Here is a 10,459-nt window from a genome sequence, read left to right as displayed (position 1 = left end):
TAAAAAATAAAATAAAACTCATCCTAATGTTTAAATTGGAGGTTATGTTGCTTTGAGTGTTTGTGTGTTGAAAAGGGAGGAGGGGTGTGTGTATGTGTGTGTGTGTGTGTGTGTGTGTGTGTGTGTGTGTGTGGGGACTTCTTTTTGTCCAAATCTGATCCCCAAATTATTCTGGGGGCTCAGATTGGTGTGAAAGGGACGAGAAGGTCACTTGAAATCGCCTTTTATCCGCTGGCTTTTTTTTCTCTATGGATCAGCAACTTTCAATAGACATAATCTAATCGCTCTTAATGGAAAGGCCATTCGTGAGAAATAGTGGAAATATCGTTGAGCCTATAGGCTACAGCCATTTAAGACCGACGCATTTAACAGGCAGCGTGGCGATTAATTATTACTGGAAACTGAAAAGGGTCTCCCCCAAAACAGGGCAAGTTTACATATCAGATGCAAACAGCAGTCTATATTGAGAGTAGATATAACTTCATTTGTGTTACAATTGCCCTGTTCCTTTCTGTTATTTCATCATAATAGTGTTTTTTTAAAGTTATCTTTTTGCCCTAAAATGACTTTAGCTGTAAAAATGCATTACCCCACAGTTTGTATCATCCTAGTTTGTATGTAGACATTATTGTCTATTTCCTCATTATTTTTAATCTCTCCAGAGATTTGAGATCCTTCAGATTCAGACGTGATGAATAGAAGTCTCTTTACAGGATTTTTGCATCCCAGACTATAATTGAGGACAATAACTGCAGTGACTTTCCCAATTAGGCTTGAGGTTGGAGTTAAGTTAGAGGGACTGTCAGTTTAAGCTATGGGCAATGGCTTTATTGCTCACTAACCATCATTTCTTTAGAGCCTATGTGCTAATTACTTTGGATGGTCCCTGAGACGGAGATTATAAATCCATTAGCACCCAAACCCTCGTGGTTCCACAGTGCAAACACTGTAATTTTGTAGTACACCAAAAAACCAAACTACCAGAAGCTAGATGAAGAGAAACAGATTTTCAACAGCGTGTGTACTTCTTAGGGATCCACTGTGAAGGAAAGCCCAGCGTATATCAATCAGCAGCTAAGCCGAAACACACAGAGTAAACTAGGCAGAACAGAAAATGAACTGACACGGGAAACTGTCTTATCACTGGCCGGTAGTTAGGTTTAAACACGGCCTGTTTATATTACTGTGTCAACTTAATGCAGCATTGTAATAAAGATCAACACAACACTCTTTTAATACTGTGGCTTCTATTTTTAATGCAAGTTTGGGAAATAATTTATTCTTACTCCCCAAGTGCATGTGACATATCCAGGGAGCGCCGCTGCCTAAAGGAATAAAGTGAATTAAAATAAGATATAATACCTGTTTGACTGCGTTTAAAGAAGGAAAAACAAAAAAAACGGGACTCGAACGGGGGAGCGTGAAGGCATCTCAAACTTAAAGTAATTTATTTCAGGGAAACCGGAGGGCAAAGGTGGAATTCTTGAGAAATTCAACAAGGATAAGGGAGCTTTAGGAATTCTGCACGCAGATTACCTTTCATCCCATCCTCACATTATCCGACAACACACAGTAGAAATATAGCTCAGCGACAAAAGAGCGAGATTACCCTCCGACACAGAAGAGTGCAAAACAATTTTAAGAAGTATTGCGATTATTACGGGAGTGAACAATGAGAGAGAGAGAGAGAGACAGAGGAGGGAAGAGGAAGGGGGGGGTCAACACAGTAGAGGAGCGATTCCCTGTGTGCTTTCAAAGGGGGAGACAAAAAAAAAGAAGCTCGCCGTTCATGAGTGTCCTGTCACTGTCGTAGTGGTGTAGGTAGTGGCTGATGGAACCATCTAAAAAGAGTTTACCCATTAATATTTATGCTGAGTAAATTAACATCAATATGAAACTGAGCGAAGATGAACGAGGATAACAAATGAGTTCTCTTTTGGTGACAGAATAATGTTTACACTGTTGGTTATGACGCAAGGATTACTAACACTGGGTCAGTTTGCCCCCATTTGGTTGAACTTGTTTGGTTATTTAACTTTTGGTTTGTAACTAAATGAGTGGCATCACATCAGCCTCTGCATTATTTTTTCTCGAATTCCCCCCCTCAAAACCAACACACAGCAGGGGCTTAATTAGAAATGTAGTGTAGCTGAACCATCAGCATGCTGGAGCTGAGAATGACTGAGCACACTGGTGCAGTCTCCTTTACATCAGTACAGAGAAAACAACAACAACATTATTTCCTCACAAATTCCCAGAGGCAGTTTGAGTGAAACACATCTTTATTTATTTACATTTGGAAAATATTATGTGCCATACATGACTATATATAGGGATATGAAGCTGCAATCAAAGTTGTACTTTGATTCCAACCCTCCTAAACATCTGTGACATATTATTTATTATGCTAAAATATAACACAGCAATTGTGTTTTAATCACATTTCTAATTGAAAACACTTACTAGCATGCACACACACACACACACACACACACACACACACACACACACAACAAAATTATATTTAAAAGAAAATATAGCCCTTTCTCTCACACACCCACACACGTGGACAAAACGCTCTTAACTTTTTTGTTTGTTTGAGAGTGTGTGTCTGGTGTTGGCACGTGTGTAAAAAGACAGTGAAGTGAAGGTGGCCTGTGTTTAGTGTCCAGACCTGGCAGATTGTGACCTTATCAATGTGAAACTCTTAAGATAAATTATTCATAGCACCTGTTTGATGTCTGCAGCCAAAGAATGACAAAGGTGTAATATTTAAGATCCTTCTTAAAAGCCATGGATATCAGCTGCTGTGCTACCTGTCTCCTTTTAGAGTAGAAAAAGAGGGAGATAGAGAGCTGCATTTTAAAGCACAAAAATGAACAATTTGTTTCCTAACAGGGGGTGTAGAAGAGAAGCGACCACAGACGAGCCATAGATACAGTACTGTTTAGTATGCCAATCATCATTTGCACATTAATAAAACTCAACAGGAACTCAAGCTACCATTTATGTGTGTGGCTTCTGTCTTACTGTTACTGTATGTGACTCACAGGTGTCCAGTGATCACTGAAGCGGGCCACACACTGTCACTGCCAGCTTTATCCTCACTTTAATGTGAAACTTGAAGCAGAGTTTGAGTGATTGGGTGGAGCTAACCTTGCCCTTTTGTAACTGAGTTTGTGTTGTGTCTCCTCGCAGGCAGAGAGCGACACGGCGGCCAGGCGCTCGGAAACACAGCGGGATGGTCGGTGTGGTGCAAGGACAGACACTGGGTTGAGGTGTAATTTAGGGCGAGTGCTGTTTGATTATAGGATGGTGACGGTGATACCACTGCTTAGTATGAGCGTTGGGCTCACTTGACACGACAGCCATACACTGACTGGCTCATTGCATTGATTTATATATATGTGGTAAATATTACATAAACTGTAAATATAATATCACTCTCAGAATAGATTTTAAGAGGCTGCTCTTTCTGTATTTTATTGCTCAGTTTAGATTTTGTTTTTTTCACTAAGTACATTACTTGCTAGTGTGTGTTTATCAAGTACTATCCAAAGCTTTTCTACTCAGAAATGAATCCAAGCATCCTGGAACTCAAATTCCTTCTCAATGATTTGTTTTGGAAAAAGACCATTGTATGCTTTTTGAGAAACTGGCAGCTGCTCTTTTAATAGCTAAAGGTCACCATAACACTCAGTATTAATAAAACAAATAAGACTAGGATGGATATTAATGATGATATATACAGATGTACTGTGCATGAGCTTGAATTATGTGTGAGTGTGCTAAAGGAGAGACACTCACAGATGTTTGTGTGTTTACTTGACTGTGTGTGTGTGTGTGTGTGTGTGTGTGTGTGTGTGTGTGTGTGTGTGTGTGTGTGTCTGTGTGTGTGTGTGTGATAGCCGAGTCAGTTTCCCTCAGATGTTCCCTCTGACCTTTGACCCCACAGTTGGGGTCAAGCCCTGACAAATGAGATGGTCGAGTTCTGGCCAGAACGGCAAACATTCCACAACAATCTTCTGTCCTCCTCCTCCCCTCTCCTCATATCCGTCATTCCTCACCCCTTAACTCCTCTCAGTATGTCTCCCCCACGACTAAGAGAGTCAGAGAGAGTTCTCATTACAAACAGACATGTTTTATTGAATTTGCGGTGGGAATCTTAAAGCACACACCCTTCAAATTAAGAATTACGGCATCGGTTATATTTAATATCCCCGACATCTGCCTTGTTTACAGAAGGGGAGAAAACACAAAAAGAGTACAATCGTAGATGAGAAGCTGTGTCAAAGATTTGGATATTACAACCCTGCACATTGAAAGCACACTGTGTGTGTTTGGAAAGCTTGTCAGTGATGTCAAGGATGAGAAATGTTGCAGTGTGGGTTTTTTTTTTACACACGCTGCTGGCTCCAGCATTTCCGGCAACATTTCTCACTCTGCCTCCCTCACACCATCCGCTCTGCTGTGCAATATCCCCACATTTTTCCATCGTTTCACTTCTTCCCCTACCCCTACCCCTCCCTCCCTCCTTCCCTGTTTGCCTTCTCTCTGCTCTCTGACCACTCTTGCTCCCTTTACCCAGTCCTCTCTGCTGCACCACCCAGCCCAATCTCAGCCTCTCCCTCCCCCTCCCTTTTTCCTCCACCCACTATTTTCTCTGATTTTCTAACATGCCGTTCCACAGAATGCTACCACCTGTGTCTTTAGGGGGAAAAGGGGGGGCTATTGGTATTCCTCTTCGGGAAGCTGGTTAAGGTAAGTGGCACCCTCTATTACAATGACACGGCAAATAATGGTTGTGCCTGTTGTGTTTCTAGATTAACTTTTTTTCATGGAATGACCCCGGCTTCCTAAGCATCACCACCCTCCATCAGTGCTCTAGCTACAAGTCACTGCTGTAAAAACACACACACACACACACACACACACACACACACACACACACACACACACACACACACACACACACACACACACACACACACAGTCACCATCAATGAACGTCAGCAGAGCAACCACAGCGCCACAGAGGAGCCTGGAAACCAACAAAGCCGGTTGATACTGTAACACTGAGTGGAACATGCTCTTGAACTTGCTTTCAAAATGATGTAATATTACAAAAAGGCAATGCAACACAGCAAAGATCTTAATAAAAACACATCAATCTCGATATGTGTGCGAATGTTTTTTTTTTCTCTCTTTACTCTCGGTTGAACTGTGATATCATTTGATGTTGGATGTTATGTGATTCATCGGAGGGTACAGCTGCTTCACATGGATCTTGGCCTGGGCAGGACTGTTTCCTCACAGGGGCAGCTGATCACATGACTCAATCACACGGATAGATCTGAGCTCTAATTGGCCGTGCACTGGTGCATCACGGTAGCGAATCTGGGTGCATGTATACGGCTCTCTGCTTTGAATAGTAAAATGGTGGGTTGTGTGTTTTGCCTTTCTAGGCAAGAGGGCAGGGACTTTTGTGTACATCTGTGAATGGGGATTAGACCTAGGGCTGTTGCTATGATGATGTACAATTCTAAATAATATGTCATCACGCGGACAATGTATACAGATCTGCAATTAAACCGAAACAATGCAATGCCATATAGTTAAGTTGCGCAGATGAAATGGTGCAAAAAGAGTAGAATTTGTAGTTTTAATATATATGTACATTACTGCTTCCTGATTTCTCTCTCTTTCTCCCTCCATTCTTTCACATCCAGGGTATGTCCACGCATTAATGACCCAGTTGGCTGCCTGTATACCCAGTGTAAATAAATAATAAAGCTCTCCTATCATTCTCATCACCATCAGCCATCAGCTTGGTGGGGTTTAAGTAGACAGCAAGCGACAGGCAACAGAGAAAATATGTGTAGGCGTATGTGTGTAATCATGGCCATGTCCATGGTGCATTTCAGCTGATTGTGTTTACGTCCCTTTCCTCCTCCTCCTGCTCTGTATGTCCACAGGCAGCTCAAGGATGTAAAGGAAGGGCTCAGAGCCACTTGATTCCCTGCCACCACCCACCGTTGCCCCAGTGTTACCGGAGCGTGGATGTCTGCCCCTGTCCCCCAGAGCCTCAGTCTAGCTCCCCCCTACCCCACCCCTCCTCACCCAACACGCACCCACCAACCCCCAATCCCTCCACCTCCCTGCCTCGCTCCCTGATTCAGTGTGTAAAAGCGCCCCCTGAATGATGGATTACTGTGTCACTGCAGCCTGCGAAGGATTAATTTGTTTCATTGATTTCTCTTTAGGCAGAATGCCAGCGTCTGCCGCTTCCCACCTTTTCCCCAAGACTCGCAGCTGTAATAGACGGTAATAGCCTAAGACAAATCAACCCGTTTCTTGTAAAAATAGCACCAAATAACCCTCCCCTCTAGCCTGCACTCCACTCACGAGCACACTGGAGAGTGGTGGTGGTGGGGTATCAGGGAGTGTTCGATTCATCCTCATCCTCCATCTCTATCACTCTATCTGGCTATCCTTCCATACCAGCGTCCCTCCTTATCCTGTGCTGAGACAGAGGAGACCATCCAGTCCTTCTAACAAAGCCATAAGTCTGCCGTACTTACAGCTCCCTCTCAGGCCTCACAATGGATGTGTAATGACAGTGCTGTCTGGAGGGGGCTGTGGGAGTTGGGCCATTCTCTCCAGTAATGGAAGCAGTTACTGCCATTCCCTACACACCTGCAGAAACAGCTAACTGTTAACCACTGTGATCTATGGCAAGGCCTTACCGCACTACTCTAAAGTTGAAGGGTTGTACTGACGTCGCTGAATTAGGGCATGTCTGCACAACACATCTTATTTTCTGTGTGGTGCATGACGTTCTCCTACTGTACATTGAGAGATATGGAAAAGCATTGCAGTTATTTAGAAACAAATCTGTACCAATGAATCAGTGTTGGTACAGCTCTCAGCATTGCAGACTGACAATCTAGCATTCCTGACATTCACTGATTTAACGCTGACATAAGATGCTGCCACATCTTTACTACCCTGTCACTGCTTTGAACGATGGGAAACCCAAACTGCCTGTAACATTAAGCACACCACTACAGGCTGACTGTCCTCGAACGCTTTCCAATCCCACAGAGATTTACGAGCAGAACCAGATCCATTAATCTATTGTTGATTTGCTGTGGCTGCCCTGCAGGGTTTTTGGGATCAGATATCATACAGTGCTGAAACTCACCCTGTTGCGCAGCAGGGTAAACTATAAGACCCTAACACCCAGTGCTTAAAAAATGCTACACCAAGCATTATGGAATTAAATACAAGCCACTTGTATGTATATAAGTTTTCAATTTATATCATTAAATTCATGACACAATTGAAATTCCTGCCACCATACTTATCACACACAACCTGACGGATATATGAATGTTTGACAGAAAACACTGTCACTTACATTAAAAATGACAACATAAACCAGAGTGACAATCCATAGAGGGCTCTGTATGAATGAGTTAGAGCTGGTGCACAATGTGATAATGACCCTGGCTGCAGGGAAATTTCATCAGCTCCCTGCAATCAATTTAACCGTGTTTACAAAGCCATGGGCTGAGGTTTGTGCTTGGGGACAGAGCACTGGTCACTGGGTGTTGAACTAGATCCTCCAGCTGAGCTGGCCTCTCCTGTGTAAACCTCCACAAAGCCCCTGCATGTCTGACACCACCAGGTCCTTCAAATACTGCTCTCAGACAGAGGATTAGGTAATCTCACCATGATACTGTCCATTTCTCTATTTCTATCCTTTTTTTTCTCTCTTATTGTCACCCTTTCTCTACCCCTGCATTCTCATACCTCACATCCTCCCTCCCTTCCTCCCTCCCTGGCCTGTTGAAGTGCTTGTTCTACTCAGGGCACATCTATCCTCAGGGGTCCTTACATTCTTAAGTGCCTCCAGAAAAGGTTAGTTGGCAGGTAATTGTCCAGCTGTGGTTGGGCTTATCTTAATTGTGGGTGTTTCAATGCAAGCTACACTTCCTTTGATAAAGAAACTTACAGTATGTGGAATAAAGGGAGAAGATAGGAGGATGGTACGAGAAAAGAATTTACCATTTGTAAGACTTTTAAAGACTCTAATTTTTTTTGTTAATATTCCTTTATATATGTTTGGGGGGGTCTTTTATGTGCATCACTGGATAGGTTAGATTATAACAAACTCAATATTTGTTTTGCCAACTGAAGAAAGGGATCCTTAGAGGAGTTAAAGGGAGTGGGTGGTAAGCTATGTCGGGTTTTTATTTGTATATATATTTTCAATTTGTATTACGTCTGTCACTGTCTCTGTTACTATTTGTATGATGTCTGTTACTGTTTTTTGTTGTTTTGATTATTCTTAAGGAAACATGTAAATGCCATGCAAACTCCTTTGTTGAATGAAATGTTTCACAATAAATATATCTGAAACAATATTTGTTTTTCCAAGTGATCCTACACATGTATAGTGGAAAGCGATGCTGACCTCATGATGTTAAAATCCAAATGACTAGGTCTTCAGCTTATCTAAATCTATACTTCTATTAGCCATCTGATCATATATATATATCCATGTCGATAGGAAGCTTTAGGGGGGTTAGTGTTTACATTGCCCCAGTCAAAGGTCATGACTGACCAATAAAATATTTCCAGAGCGCCATCAATAACTCTGACATGCAGACTAATACAGTATGGGATTGTGGGTAGGGGGATGAAGCCTGCTGTGCTTGCTTCGAGCAGAATGGATGAACAAGAGGCCAAAAGGTTACTGGACAGACTTCGGCCCCCTGCCCCTGCACCCTCTTATATGTGCATTTGATAGCGACAGAGGCAATTATAAAGGTATACTTCAGACAGGTCAAATGGGAGAGGGCAAAGTGCAGAACCTTTAAAGCACTGGCAGAAGTCAAAGGTTAGGATGGACAAAGCCCATCATAGTGTGCCACTGGGAAACGGGTAATGGAATCAGAGCTATAAAGACACAGTCTGATGAGAAGGACAAAAAGGATCATATCTTCTCTTTATTTATGCGATATTTTAATAGACAGAGAAAGTGACACATTATGGCATGAAATGTTGTTTGGCTTTACTACAGTAACTTCTTGTTCGGTGTGCTTAAGTGGTGTGTGTGTGTGTGTGTGTGTGTGTGTGTGTGTGTGTGTTCATATACTGTATGTTGTGTGATGAACCATCACGCTTCATAGCTATAAAATATGAATAGCCCAAAGTCAGGGAAGGTTGTGCCATGCATTTAGCACCAGTGACCAATGCCAAATGTAAAGGTCAAAGTGGAATTGCCTGTGTCGGGACAATACAACGTTTGCTCATCCACATTTATGCATCCCATTGGCAGTGATTTATGGAGGGAGATAAGCGTACGGATAGGAAGAAAACACTCTCTTTCTCCTATCCCGTCAGACTCGGTAAATACACTACTCACTCATATCAATCACCATGTCACAGTGAATCGCCACTGTATGCTTCCTGCTCAGATTAAAAACTGCCTTTGTCTTGCTCTGCCTTCTCCCTCCAGCTCTGGGGAACACACTTGCGGAATTGTTGCTATTTCACACGCTCTATGTTAGCATTTCAAACAGCTGTGGTACAAAAGTAGTGAGTATGTTCAAAGTCATGGATGGCTATGGATAGATTCCATACTGTATCAATCATACACTACAGAAGGAAGTTCCTGAATTGATCGCAAAATACTGAGAAGAATATGTTTTTTTTTTATATGACAAAATGGGCTATAAAAAAATAAATATCATCCTCCCACTGCTATTTATTTCTAGGCCTTGTAGAGGCTGCTGTACTATGTTATTCTCTTTTAATGGGCTGCATTTGGTTTGCATGAGTTTTTTTTTTTTTAAATCTTTACGCTGTTACTTTCATCAGAATTCCAGGGCATTTAAAGAAGTTCAGAATGGAGCATGTTTTATGCTTATAAAGTACGTCACTGCTTATTAAAGTCAATTCTCCCTCCTCTGTCCTCTGCAGGACAACATTCCTGTACTGCAGCCAGACGGGCTGTCCAGCATTTTGCGGGAGCAGCCGCTCAGGGGGGGTCTTGACTGGGACAGCGATTAACTCTATATCCTGGCTTTTAGGTTTTTGTAGGCCTCTTGAACATGGACATGTTCCCCATGTCCCCTTGGCTCCTTAAATGTGAAAACCAGCCTGTCACTGGTGCACCACAGCCTTTGCAAACTACCCCCAGGTGGTTCAGAATCCAGCCAGAGAAAAGTCCAAAAAGAAAACATGCTTTTGAACTGCCGGCCAAAGCGGAAACATGGTCTAGTAAGCTGCTTTTTAACCTGAACCGTAAAGACCAATTTTCCTTTCTTCCAATTGCAATAAATTTGCTCTTTTCCTTTATTACACATACTATGTTTTTTCCATGGTAGGATCAAAGGGTGATAATTCGTGACACCATAGGTACCAGTGTATATTACCTGACACTTTCTGT

The sequence above is a fragment of the Sander lucioperca genome, chromosome 2 (genome assembly GCF_008315115.2).
Source record: "Sander lucioperca isolate FBNREF2018 chromosome 2, SLUC_FBN_1.2, whole genome shotgun sequence".
In the NCBI taxonomy this organism is placed as follows: domain Eukaryota; kingdom Metazoa; phylum Chordata; class Actinopteri; order Perciformes; family Percidae; genus Sander; species Sander lucioperca.
This window is presented reverse-complemented; position numbering follows the sequence as displayed.